The 14,453-nt window shown below is 41.6% G+C and overlaps 1 protein-coding gene across 5 annotated transcripts in view; it reads left to right on the top strand.

The window, feature by feature from the left end:
- The window catches only part of LOC126273179 (E3 ubiquitin-protein ligase MARCHF2-like), an 86,135-nt gene that overhangs the window by 9,087 nt on the left and 62,595 nt on the right, over window positions 1–14,453 (top strand). The window contains exons 1-2 of one of the 5 annotated variants that reach the window (XM_049976678.1): window positions 1,317–1,379; window positions 3,699–3,935. The exons of 2 other annotated variants lie outside the window; for them this stretch is intronic. The gene's annotated coding sequence lies outside the window, so the exon portion shown is untranslated. Of the gene's footprint in view, window positions 1–1,316; window positions 1,380–1,439; window positions 1,534–3,698; window positions 3,936–4,440; window positions 4,608–14,453 lie in introns of those variants that run through there. 2 more of the 5 variants (XM_049976679.1, XM_049976681.1) reach the window with 2 other exon arrangements.

Here is a 14,453-nt window from a genome sequence, read left to right on the forward strand (position 1 = left end):
TGAACTATTCCCACAGACATCCTCAAGATACCAAAAACACAATGCCGATCCATCGACACAAGAAGAAATCCAGCTCCACATAAAAAAAAATTAAGAACAGAACGTCTTCAAGAGAAGAAGGAATCTTCGCAGGACTACTGAAAAATCTCGCACCACAAACACTACAGGAAATCACGCAGACAATTCAGGAAACCTGGCGAAGTTAAAACCTCCCAGACGACAAGTATGTCCAATGATCCAACCACTCCACAAAAAAGGAGCCAAATCTGATGTGAATAACTACAGAGGAATTTCCCTCCTTTCAGTAGCTCATAAAATCCCCTCCACGTGTCTCTTACAATGTGCACAAGAACAAGTCAAACCCCTAATAGCCAGTAGTTGTGACCGAACAGTTCTAGGCGCTTCATTGAGGAACCGCACTGCTCCTACGGTCGCAGGTTCCAATCCTGTCTCGGGCAAGGATTATCTGATGTCCTTAGGTTGGTTAGGTTTAAGTAGTTCTAATTCTAGGGTACTCATGACCTCAGATGTTAAGTCCCATAGCGCTCAGAGACATTGAAACCCCCAATTTGGGAATACCAAGCACAAAACAGACCACACAAATTTGGCATGGAACAAATTTTCTACCTGAAATCTACACTGAAAATATTGCAGTAGTGTGCAGATGAAAAACGTAGTTTTTCATAACTATCAAACAAGAGAGGAATTTGTCAGATTATATTAATTGTGACTGCATTATTAATTGTTGGTTTACAGGACCTTTTATGCCGCTTATTGCAACTATGTTTTGAATGTTAGAGATGGAAAAATAGAAACATCAGATTTTCGCCATATGGTATATTCGAATTCACCTTAAGTGTTCACGATTCTAACAATGGCAGAATATCAGTCAGAAAAGCCTGCAACAAGAAGCCAGGTTATGCCTGTCTCCAAAATTGTGAATCGCGTCTGGTGGATACGCTTTCAAGGTTTTGGTCCGAATAAGACAGTAAAACACAAATGATTGTCGCTTTTATTTATTTATGATGTTTCGTTTACACTCAGTGCATCAATGTATTGCAAGTAATTACACTCTAGCCCTTAAACCTAGTTAGATAAATTCGAATAAGACTCATTGACATATAATGAAGATATTCCGGCCCTTGCCACCCACAACCTTTGAGACGAAGTTAAGTCACTTCCGAGGTCACTCACAGAACACATCAGCTAGTATCCATCCTGGTAGTATAACTGGAACTTGGCAAAAACGCAGAATATTTTTGGCAACTCTGTGACCGACGAGCTACTTCCTTCATGGCACAGAACTATCCTACTAAATTCACTTGACAATATCTTGTCATTTCAATTGAGTAAAGTGAGGATTTTCTTTTGGGATGGATGTAAGGATAACAGTTAATGCTTTTGAGTCCACGAAAACCGTTCCACACGTGAAATATAACTTCTCCCGTCTCTTATGTTGCTATTTATCTGTCACAGCGGCTTCTGGGCCAATAAATAAGCCCCCACGTCCCGCACCTCTTCGCTAGCTATGAGGTAATGTGACAGCCCACCAGCTACAAGCTGCTTCTGTTCGCATTTCGAGACTCGCTGAAAACCACGTTTTTAATTCATTTGTAGCACAGCTACAAGCAGGCAGATAGAAACTCAATAAGGGAATCGTAAGACAATGCTTGAGATAAATTCGTGTTGCACTTTCAGTGGCCCACAGTGTCAGAGCGATAACCCTGTGGTACTGCAAAATTCACAATGCCAGTTTTGCTTTCTGCCGACATATTTTTCTTTGTTGTGAATACATAATTTTATCTATGAACTGCCACATTTTCATAATACTCGAGTATGCTACAGAACATGAAGTAAATACAGATTTCCTCGAAGTCAGAAGTCGGTAATATCCTACTAATTCGTGTTAAAATAGACACAATCGTCTTACAGACACTTAATGCTTTATTGAGATAGACTGCTATCGTACTGTTTCTATAGCAAATTGAATTCAATTTGTATTAGTACATTGAATATTTTAACTGCATTTTCCATTAGTTTATTGAATACAATAGTGATCATCAGAAAGAAATTAATCAGCAACAGTATATGTCTTTAAACCAGTGTAGTTTGAAGAGCATTTTCGTCTAGAAATGAGTACCCTTGGTGGTTGATCGATCAGGAAAGGGAAAGGGAAAGGGAAAATTTTATGGGTATGCGATCAGAGGAACAGATGCCTGAGACATGACTTCCCTATGAATCTCCTGGAGAGTTTTGTTTCTCAAATCAACAGTGTGTGTTATCATGCAGTAAACACGTGATGTAGTTTTTTCGGTCGATTTTCTCGCACTGCGACCGAAAGGTGTCTCAATTGTTGGCAATAAATTCCAGCTGTGATGGACACATCCTTGGGGAAGAATTGGTAGTGCAAAACACACTTTTGAAGCTTTCAGATGGCAAATATTATGTTCACACTACTCTTTGCTTGAGTTTAGGTCTTTTGGTAGAACTCAGCTTTTCATTTCTTCTTAGGAAATTAATGATAAAGGCATCATAACTTGTCACTAGCAACATTACTGCAGAGGAATGCTCAATGGGCGACCTGATGACATTCAAGCAAAATTGCAATAATAGTCACTTTATTGATTTTTGTTGTTTCGAATTAGAGGATGCAGTACTCCTACACTACACGTCTGAACGTTGCCTGTTGAATGCAAATGTCGCATGATGGTTAAATGGTAATCCATCACTTATATCAGTAGTCGAGATCTCCTTAATGTGGAAAATCATTCATGCCAGAACGATCTTTGTTAAAACAAGTATATCTCTTCTTGGCGCATTTTTCCCGAAAGCACTCGCGCTACACACGGTTCAAGTCTTTCGAGCTACCTCCTCTGCATTTATCCCTCTATTACACCAAAAGTGATCATTGTGTTGCAGATGTTACACCTTGCTTCACTTGCACCCAATTTTACAACGCTTAATCGGAGTTTATGATTTTCAAGTATGTGATCTCCAATCTTTTACTGCAAGATGATAACTAGAACTTCAAATTCGAAAATGACAACTGATACACCCACTGACAGCGTCGCGCCGCGTTCACGTGGCGGCGCCTGATTTTAGGCGGCGGTTGGCGTTTGGCCGGTGGCCTGTAGCCGCTGCAGCGAGGAAACGCTCGAACATAAGCTGGTCTAATCGCGATGCAGCCAGAAGCTGTCTTGCGGAATTGTTTCTGGAAGTACTTGCTTTCACTGGTGGATAGAATGTGAAGCGAACTATGTTAGATGTTCAATCGCACCCATAACTTTAGACGAGGGCCGAAATGTGGTTAAAAAGTTGGCCGGATTTAGCGTTGTCAGGGCGGTCAGTCTTATTGGCCACCTTAAGTGAACAACTCGAACTTCGTCTCTGTGGCGACCGGCCGGCGGTCAGTTTTTATGTCTAAGACGGTAATTTTTTCCGTCTCGCTCTCGTTCACCCTTATAACAAATGAATATTACGTACATAGTTCGAACAAATAATTCTAGATAACGATTATGTACTGGTACGGTATGTTGGTTTATGGATTGGTAACTGAAATACCGGTAGCCTATAATAGTAATTGCTTTCAGACAAATCTCTTCATAAAACTTCACTGTAACTCCTCTAATCATAATACGTCATATAAAAATGCCTACATAAAATATAATAATTTTGTAACAAATACAATATTTTTGTAGCATGTTGACATCGTTTGAAAATCACAAAACTAAATATTACGAGGACAGTATATCGTGGCAGTCGGCCGCGACCATAGACAAACGAGAACTTAGTGTGTCCCAGGACAGAAAAGCGGCGCAGGAGAATAAACCGCGCCTCCCTTTCTAAGGGCTGCCATCCTACGTCCACGTTCTGTGCTTCCATGGACAGCAGAACTGACACAAGATTCTTATGGATCGCCGATTTCTTTGATTGTGGTGAGAGTCCCATTCTATTCCCTTTATGCACCAGGATTAGTCCCTTCACTCATTTCAAAATAAGAAGAAAAGCAATCAATGATACAAAGCAAACTGGAGTACACCAACCATTTATCAGTTGCTACAACGCAATTTTGCTGCAGTTGGCAGTGGTAGTTCAAGACTTCCAAGTAATGTTCCGTGTTGTAGTCAAAATTATTTCACTTAGGCCTATTATCGTCGAGAACTGGATTCAACCTGGTGAGAAATCAACTAGGCCTTATTAGCCATCAAGTTGGTCACGCCTGCAACTGGAAATATAGACCTCTTCCATCTACTGATCTGGAAACTGCTTTGGAACTACTTGATGTGGAACTACTTTGTTGGTCATTGGGTAGGATCAGATTCTAGGCCAAGATCATATTTTGCATTTACATTTATTTTGGCCATAACAAAAATCATTTTCATGGACATAAGAATAGCGCCAAGAACAGACAGTTGAGAGCAATATTTCAACAATAAATTGTTCATTGGAGTACGTCAAAGAATAAAACGTTGATGTTGAGAACTTCCCTTTTTTTATAAACTTTGGTCGTGAACCATGTGTAGAAAATAACATACACTCGAAACGTCGGAAGCCGAGAGACCAACCTTCGTTACTATGCAGCCTTACAGGCTTCGCATCACAAAGAGGTATGCAACGCCGTCCAGAAGATGGGCTTATGTAAGTTCTTCGAGGATTATGAGCACTAATGAGTGGACACTAAGAAAAGGAAAATAATTTAAAGTACATACTTCACTCAACTTTGTAAAGCCGCGGAAGGGCCGCATGCTCGATAAAGATGTTTAAGTTAGTTTCGCAACCTACATAGGACAAGAGTCGAGTGTAACTGAATGAAGTATATGTCTACTGCGTTCTCTAGATGTCGGGTCAGTTGCAGGACAGCATATTTAATATTGCGTGATGTGGTGAAATGAAAACACCAGAGAATTATAAAAACCCAGTCTTAACAAGGGAAACAAAAAACATCAGTGGTTGCAACGTGTTATCCACTTAACCGGCAAGCTTCGATGTTATGGCAGCATATTTTCAGTTAAATCCTGCAAAGATAATAAATTGTTTTCAGACCGTGATACTGTAATGTAACAATTCAAATACTGTGTTCGAAACACCAGTTACATGTCTTACATATTGACCTCTGAAGATATATTTCGACGATTCTTGCCCTAATAGTCATGTACCTCAATCAGCATAATAGATTGAGCTGGAGAATCTAGTTTTTGCTGTAGCAAGTACTAAGATCTGTTCACATTTGGCTTGCAGACGGTGAGAAGCAAGAATGATTCCTTTGTACCTCTGCGACCTGTCACATTCTTTGTAGGGACTGAGTAAAATTTAGGTTCAGTTCAAAAGAGGGCACTCGATAAAAATAATGCTTTGAGAGTACAGTGTCCTCATAAGTATCTAGTTGGCACGTTCCAATATTTTTGTTACATGCTCATTACAGTCCAAGCTTTCTGCAGTCCACTTTGCATACAGTTTTAATTCTTTCTCCCTTTCTTCTCTTTGTTGTTTTTGTTGCTGTGCTCCGTTTTACATGTTTCTTTATTATTGACGTTGGGGATTTTCTTCCCTTGGAATTTTTATCTTGTGCTTCGAATGACAAATGGATGGTTTTACTGTGTTCTGTGTGTTTATGAAACAAGGGACCGATGACTTATGCAGTTTGATCCCTTTAATCCTACAACCAACCAACCAACCTTAGATATATTTCTGATTGTGTCAATTTGCAGACAGGATTGCTAACATATTTTGCGGACTTAGACTCTATACTTCCCTGCAGCCATTCTTTCTTTTTTTCCGTTCGGATGAAATCAGTCAGTTGACGTGCTCATTCTACACTGTATGAGACGGTCTTTGTGTTGTATTGTGCGCCAAACTGACAAGTAAGACCATTAATTTGATTGCTATCATTTCATTCGCAGCAACTGAAGCTGTGTTCTTTGAGATCTCGCCCCACACTCGGAAAATGCGGGGTGGGCTGACTCGGAGCGCTGTTTACAACACAGGTACTACTCGAAGCAGCTCTTCGAGTGTGAAAAACGTCTATGCGTAGCTTTAGGTTTCCTCCTAACCACGCCCACGGAAATCACGACGTATTCGGAAATGAACAGCTAAATATCTGTGACAGGAAATAATATAAATGTCACTCCTGGTAGTTTCACTCGCAGCAATGTAAGCTCTATTCTTAGATTCCTGCGAAACCACACCCTCGGAAATCTCTACATATTCAGAAAAAACTGCCAGATGCTACTGAAAAGAAAATGTAAATGTCATTTCTGATTGTTTCATTCGCAGTAGTTTCATCTTTTGTCTTGTAATCAGACTGAAGTCACGAAATTAAAGAATCTCATTATTGAAGACACACATTTTTTTTGAATGACCAGTCAGATTAATATGACCACCTGTCGAAAGCGTGACTAACCACCTTTTGCAGGACTGGCCACTGTGAGAGGTGCATGAATATAGTCAGTGAGGTTCTGTAAGCTGCTGACAGGGATGTGAAGCCATGCAACTCGAGTGCCGTCGCCAGCTGTGCTAGGTTATCAGTTGAGGATCCTTGGCGCAAACGGTCTCATTGAGGTAGTCCGAAAGATTCTCTACTTAAATCAGGTGGCCAGGTAAGTATGGTAAAAACATCCTGTTGCTCTTCAAATCATGCACATACACTACGAGCTATCCTGCTGGCAGGTAACATTGTGCAAAGGAAAAATAAACTGTATGTATGGGTGGACATGGTCCTCAAGGATAGATGCATACTTGTGTTGATCCATTGTGCTTCCAGAATGATGAATCCCAGGAACATTCCTCAGGCCATAAAGCTCCCACCTGGATCCTACCTGTGATTGTTGTACAGTGTTTGCTTTCAGGCGTTTCATGCGGAATACGTCAACGGCTATCTGTCCAATGGAACATAAAATATGCTTCATCTGAAAAGGCCACACGTGCCACTCAGTGGACATGCAGTTGCGGTACCTGCACGCAAATTCCAGTCTTCATCGCCAATGAACAGCAGTCGGCAAGGGTTCATGAAGCGGGTGCCTGCTGCAGATGTCCATATGCAGCAACATTTGCTGAATTGTCATTGAGGAGACGTTGTTGGTAGCTCCTTGGTTCATCTGGGCAGTCAGTTGCTCAACAGTTACTCACAAGCCATCTTGGGCCCTTGATGCACCACAGCTGTCTTGGCACTGGTTTAGGATAATGCCATTTTGCGTTGCATAGTATACTTTAACCACAACAACACATGAACGATTTTCAAAGTTTCTGAAATGTTTCCACCCTTGGCCCAAAAGCCAATGATCATGCCCTTTTGGAAGTGGGATAAATTGCTCCATTTCCACATGACAATAATGACAGCAATGTTTCCCAAGTCCCCTGGCACACTTTTATATATCCTCTGCTGTTTGCCCTGCCAACTGCAAAATATCTTTTAGAGCTGTATTACATATCACGGACAGTAATGGTTCTATATGTATTACAAGTATTTAAGTCAGAAGCATTCAGTCCAATTGTAAACTTGGTTGCTAATCCTGTAAATGTATTTGTGTCAGTATGTTTCATTCTCGTATTAACTGGAAGTTTGTAGAAAATCTAGAAACTGTAATCTAAGTGCATATTATTACTGTTCTGTGATAAGCACAAATTGGTATCCAGACAGACAGTGTTTTCAAAATCTGTGCTAATTGCCATGGAGTTCATTTAGTTACATGTAGAAGTCTGTTTGAGGCCACAATAATTTCAAGGTTCCTTCTACAGCTGAAGTGAGCAATATATTTCCTTAGATAGGTTTCACTTTTTTTATTTAAATCAGGTGAGATGTGCTGTTTTCCAATTGGTGGGAGCAGTGTTCGTCTATAGGCACCTGTACTAAATAGCTGATAGCAAATCTCTTATTAATTAACGTGTGCCCATAAGTCTCTTCACTTTGTATATATTGTGTGACAGGTGCTTTTTTTCTTTAAAATATCCTGATATTACATTAATAACAAACATTTTGTCATGGGCTGTCCATTACTGTTTTGATTCTTAAACTCCACATCCAAGAACTACATTGATATTTTTGGGCATTACATCTGCTTCAGTTCATAACGTAACAATAAGTGGATCATAAAGTTACTAAGTGTACAAGAAAATCATCTCAAAAAAGTGTGGCATCCATGTGAAAAATAGAAGTAGGTGTAATACCAAAAAGTCAGTGCAGTCTTTGAAAATGGTGTTTCAGTACCAAATCACATTTTATTATAAATAATAGAGGGAAACATTCCATGTGGGAAAAATATATCTAAAAACAAAGATGATGTGACTTAGCAAACGAAAGTTCTGGCAGGTCGATAGACACACGAACAAACACAAACATACACACAAAATTCAAGCTTTTGCAACCCACGGTTACTTTGTCAGGAAAGAGGGAAGGAGAGGGAAAGATGAAAGGATGTGGGTTTTAAGGGAGAGGGTAAGGAGTCATTCCAATCCCGGGAGTGGAAAGACTTACCTTAGGGGGGAAAAAGGACAGGTATAAACTCGCACACACACACATATCCATCCGCACATACACAGATACGTCTGCTAAGGTAAGTCTTTCCGCACCCGGGATTGGAATGACTCCTTACCCAATGACTCCTTACCCTCTCCCTTAAAACCCACATTCTTTCGTCTTTCCCTCTTTCCTGACGAAGCAACCGTGGGTTGCGAAAGCTTGAATTTTGTGTGTATGTTTGTGTTTGTTTGTGTGTCTACTGACCTGCCAGTGCTTTCGTTTGGTAAGTCACATCATCTTTGTTTATAAAAATTGGTGTTAATGTGTGTATGTATGCTTTGCGTCTCCTCCTAAACCACTGGATGTATTACAAACCAAATTTGTTACATATACCACTTACTTTATGGAAAGAAGTGTATTAAATCATGTTCAACACTTAAGTTAAAACATGCACATCTAGAAAGGAACATACTGTGACACTGTGGCTCAGGTTAAAGCAAATACTCGCTTAAGCTTTAGATGAATAATTAATTGTGGTAGAAATCACTTACATCCATCTTCTTTGCTGAGTGGCCATTGTGTTCCTTCGTGGTGGGCAGACTAACAGGTTCCAGTCAATCTCATGATGCCAATTGAAGAGTTACTTGAATGAGAAGTAGCGGCTCCAAGGTCTGGAAAGCTGACAACAGTCAGCAGAGTGGTGTTTTGGATTCATGCCCCACCAACATCAAATTCAAATGAGGCGATATTGCAGAGGATGACATGGTGACTGGTCGCTGGTTGGCAGTGTGTGGTCCTCTGGGTCTAATTGTGGAGTACAGTTCAGTTCAGAGATCACATATGGTAAAGTAAAGCTGTCCTCAACCTAATGGGTAATTTGAACACCACATTGCTTTGCTAGGTGTGATTCTATAGGATATGCTATGCCCTTGCCTCCCTCAAAGCTATCATCTAACATACTCAGCCAGTTGTACGGGGACTTGTTTAAAGAGGGTCCTGAACCATTTGCAACTAGGTGTGTTTCACATATACAAATCATTGCCAGAGGTGAAAGGAGAGATACAGGATACAACAAATCCTAAGAATGACTGATGTCTAAATTCCTTTGGATCCTACACGTGACCTGCTTACCCACTGAGTCACCTGCCTTAGGGATCCAGGAAAGACACATTTTCTTTAGTAACAAAATTTTTTGGACATAGCTTCACTCACATGCACATGTCACATATACTGCACGCAGCTCCTTCTCCCGCCTCTCTTTCTAACTCCTCCTCCCACACCTTTGTGTGTCCATCTCCACCTGCTGCTATTAGCTATATCCATTACCTCCACCCTCCCCTTTCTCTGTCCATCTCCTCCTTCCCCATTTCTCTGTCCACCTCCTCCTCAACCCTCTCTCTGTCAATCTCCTTCTCCCCCTCATCCTCCCCCCTCCTGTTGTCCTCTTCCTCAGCCCTGTCCTTGATCTTCTACTCCTCATCTGTCTTCCTTCACCTCCTTCTCCCTCTCTCTGACCTCCTCCTACTGTCGCTCTCATCTGTCCTTCTCCTCATTCCTCTGCTTTCTGTTCTCCCCCCCTCTCCTCCTCCTCCTCCTCTCCCAGTCCTCCTTCCCCCACCCCCCTCCCACTGTTCCCCTGGAGAGTGTGTGACTTCATGAGTACATATGGGGTGAGCATAGTGCTCCAAGCTACCGCAGCATGTGCTTTCTTTCCCATGCTCCAATCTCCCATCTCTGACTGTCCTTCCCTCAGTTGCTCTCTTTTTCATAATGGCAACCTTTGACATTGACCTGGCTACTTCCTAGGTTCTGCCTTACTTCCTTGGAATATTCTTTAATTCACCACCTATTGGATGAAGTAATTATTGGTCCCCTTCTGTGTTTGACCTTCATTTTCCAAATTTTTCTGTAGAGTGGACCGATTGGGGAAGAAAACCTTAAATGGTGCCTACTGCATGCAATGTTAAACATCATATGCACACAGTGCCTGCGAAGGCACTTACTTGGGCTTCAGAGCTGATGCAGTAGCCAGTCCTAAGTGGCGGTGTTGTGGTGTACCCTTTCTGCTGAGCCTCCTGACAACACAGGGATCATATTGCTGATGCCTGAGCTGCTAGCTTCCCACACATGCCAAGCAGTAAATGCCTGTCTTCATGGGCAATAGGAGTCCCGGCAATGGCCCTTGTGCCGTATGGCCTTTGCTGCAGCTGGGTGGCACCCCTGTGAAACACATTAAATTACATCAAAAAATAGCTGTTCTGATCTGGCCATCTCTCCAGTTAAGAATCAAAACTCCAGTGCAATTAAAATGCTGCTGCTTTCCCTGCCCTGGCCACCCCATGACAAGAGGGACAAGTGAGATGTCCAGGAGTGAAATAGTTTACCCACCAGTACTTAGTACATACTTGAACTGATGGGAATACTTTTATTGCAACAAAGCCATTATTTTTTGTGGAACATATTGAAGATAAATATGGAGAAGTTGAGTCATGTGGAAAATGTGTAATTGATCGCTGTTGAATAAATCCACTTCTGATGCACTGCCTATAGTTCTCCAGGCATATGACAATCTGCTTTACATAGTGGTGACCACTGCCCCACACAAGACTTAAAACATGATCCAAGGAATCATTTTCCACTGTGATCTTGTGCTCGAAATAGGCAAGGAGCTATGGGCTAATCTTGAGCAACAATGTATGCATTTTGTCTGACACATCCCAAAATTTCCAAAGGATAACAGAACAGATAAGTTTTGTTTATCTTAGCATTAGAAGGGAATGTCCTCCTGGAAGAAGTTAAAGTAATGTTGTACAGATGTATTGTAAAACAATATGTCCCACTGCACATGAGGTGCTTCCGATGCTACTTTGGTCGTATGCCATCCAGCTGCATGGTGATCCTAAAATGTGGTAATCTTTTCAGCTATTGATCTATCTATCTTTCCCTCCAACCTCGTGACTTCACTGATTTGGTCACTAAATGATGATGTTTGTGTCTGTCGCTTCCCTGCATCCTCCAGACTGACTGACTACCGCGCTAGGTGCTTTGAAGAACTAACTGGCAGCTGTATGCCCGTGGTGTTATTTTCATCCCCTTCCTATCAGATTACTTGACAAGGTTGTGCAAGACATGTCCAACATGATCATCCATACAACATCATGGCCAGAACTGTGCAAGTTCGAGATGTTTCATTTGTTTATTTTTTTGAATCTGGCCCGATCATCTGATGGGTCAATGAACCTTCTATTGTTAAAACTAAAACTAATAAAGTATGTTAAGTCAGCACATTTTGCCTGTAGGAGGGATGCGTTTACTCTGAAAAATAGAGTTGCTCCATGGTGGACAGTTGGACATAGTAAAAATTTTGCGATTGGAAAAATCACTAGCTATAGAAGAGTGTTAATGTATGGAACTATGGCACTCAGATGCACATAATTATCAAATTTTGAGCACTGTTTTGTAAAAAATAAACTGGGACAGAGTTGTATCAAGAACTGAGATTTTATAATTGTAAACCTATGCAAGAATATATGAAAATTCTATAAAAAGTAACTCAATCAATCTCAATTATTTTCTAAAGTGAATTTTGACGTGGTAAATTGTGCAAAGCTTCCATAGGAATTTAGGATGTGGATGATGATGTTAGCTGGTGGATCAGCGAGCATGTTCAAGGGAATTTAGAACTGTTTCCTGTTATTAATAGAAATCAGCAAATGGCTGCACATCATATAACCAAATGCGACAGCACCAGCATCCTCTTCTCATCCAGCTACCTTTCCACTGCAGAAACAACATGGCTATATCTCCTCAGGGTCTTCAGCCGCATTTGGCTTGGAGGTGTCTTCCCTTCACAATAGTGAAATAGTATTATCATCCCAATTCAGACAAAATCCAGCATCTCTCAACAGCTACCAACTGATTAGACTCACCAACATGCTGAATATTGAGACGTTTTGTCCTCCTCTCACTGTGGTTTCCAAGAGGGATGGGCCATGGCTAACCATCTTGTCTGGTTGGGAACAGCAATTCAGCAGGATTCTTATAAGTGCCAACACTTCACTGCAGTCTATTTTTACCTATATGAGGCATACAACACTGCTTGGCACAGTCATATTTTAGTTACTCTCTGTGACTCGAGCTTTTGAGTCTCGCTACCAATTCCTATTCATCAGTTTTTATCCCACCAGTCATTTTTGATTCAAGTTAGTATTTCACTCGGCTTCCTACAGCTTCAAGAGAAAGCCACCCCACACATTTCTGTGCTGAGTGTCACACTCTTCATCATTGCCATGCTCGGTTGCTCATCATACCTGCACCGTATGTCAGTGAATTTTGCATTTCATACAGCTGCTGCTCAGTAGCTGTGGCTGAACACCAGCTCCAAGACTTGATCTGATGGGCCTCTGTATGGACCCTTTCCCATTGTTTCAAGTCCTTCCCTGCAAAAATGTGGATCGTGCATTTCTGTCACTGTGCTATGACCCAGAATTCTAGTTGGGTACCCAGCACTTGGGAGTTGTTGCACAGACACATTATTTGGGCTTCCTTTTTGATAAAAAGCTGACTTGACTGCCGCATATTTATCAACTTAGACTAGTTGTGTGCAGAAGTTTGATGCTCTCTGCATCCTTTCCCATGTGTCTTTTGGGTTGTTGGTTGCGCTATTCTTATCTGTATTCACAAGGCTCTGGTCTCATCTGAACTAGACTACAGTTACCAGGTTTGTGGCTTAGCGGTGCCTTCAGCTTTGAAATTGTTGGATTCAGTCCATCATCATGGAGTTTGTCTGGCCACTGGCATCTTCTGGACTAGACAGTCTTCCTATCAAAGCTCGTATCTTACCTCTTCATTTCTGATGGTACCAACACTTGATCTCCTATGCAGCCACCTTTCAACATTCCCTTATCATCCAACTTATCTCTTTTTGCATGCAATTGGCATTAACCTCCTGATCCCCTCCCTCAGGTGAGATTAGTAGTTGAAATACGTCTCACAGCCCTCTGCCAGGGTCTCCCTGTCTTCTCACTGGAATATTCTCATAATGTTTTCGCAGGTATCACCCCCCCCCCCCCCCTCCCCACCTTGACCTTGGTTATGCCCAAGCCATGAATTAGGACTGATCTATTTCAAGGTCCTAAAGTCTCAGTAGCCCCCATGACATTTCAACATCTGTTAAATTAAGTTATTTAGGAGTTTTAGGATGTTACGATCTTTTTCACTGATGGCTCTAAAATCATGGATAAGACGGAATATGCTGTTATGTCCCCTGCTGATTAGGAACACCATTTGTTGCCAGAAACGTGATGCATTTACAGCAGGGCTGATAGGCATTAACACAGTTCTTTGTTAAATGAACTTCTTTATGTTTAACGTGTAGAGACTCGGTGAACAGCCTTCATCCCATTACTGGTGTTACTCTTGTTTCTGCTATTCATGACTTTCTCACTGAACTTGATCATACTGACTGTTCGGTTGTCTTTCTCCAGGTCCCTGCTCATGTGGGTACCCAAGGGAATGAACTGGCGGACCGTTTGGTTAGAAGAATGATTACTCAACCCCCACTCACCTTACTACTCCCAGGTGCAGACCTGCGGTCGCAAATAAGACCTCTGCTCAGTTGGGATGGAATAACATCTAGTTGGCCAATGTTCTCTCTAATAAATTGTGTACTATCAGAGGGACTACTACTGCATGGTGCTTTCCCTTCTGTTCCTCCCAGAAGGAACCCACCATGCTATGTCATCTCCACACTGGGCATACCAGGCTACCCCATAGTTTTATTTTACATAACAAGCCATTTCCATGCTGTAGTTGTTGAGCCTTACAAACAGCAGCTCATATCCTGGTTGAATGCCCTCGCCTTCTGGCCCTCCATGCTAAGCGGATCCTTCCGAATTCTTTGCCTCAAATATTGGCAGATGATTCATGGATGGTTGAACAGCTTCTCCATCTTCATTGTGGAAGTGGTTTTTATTTTCAAATAGAAGGTTTAAAGCTA

Source organism: Schistocerca gregaria, chromosome 5, assembly GCF_023897955.1.
Source record: "Schistocerca gregaria isolate iqSchGreg1 chromosome 5, iqSchGreg1.2, whole genome shotgun sequence".
In the NCBI taxonomy this organism is placed as follows: domain Eukaryota; kingdom Metazoa; phylum Arthropoda; class Insecta; order Orthoptera; family Acrididae; genus Schistocerca; species Schistocerca gregaria.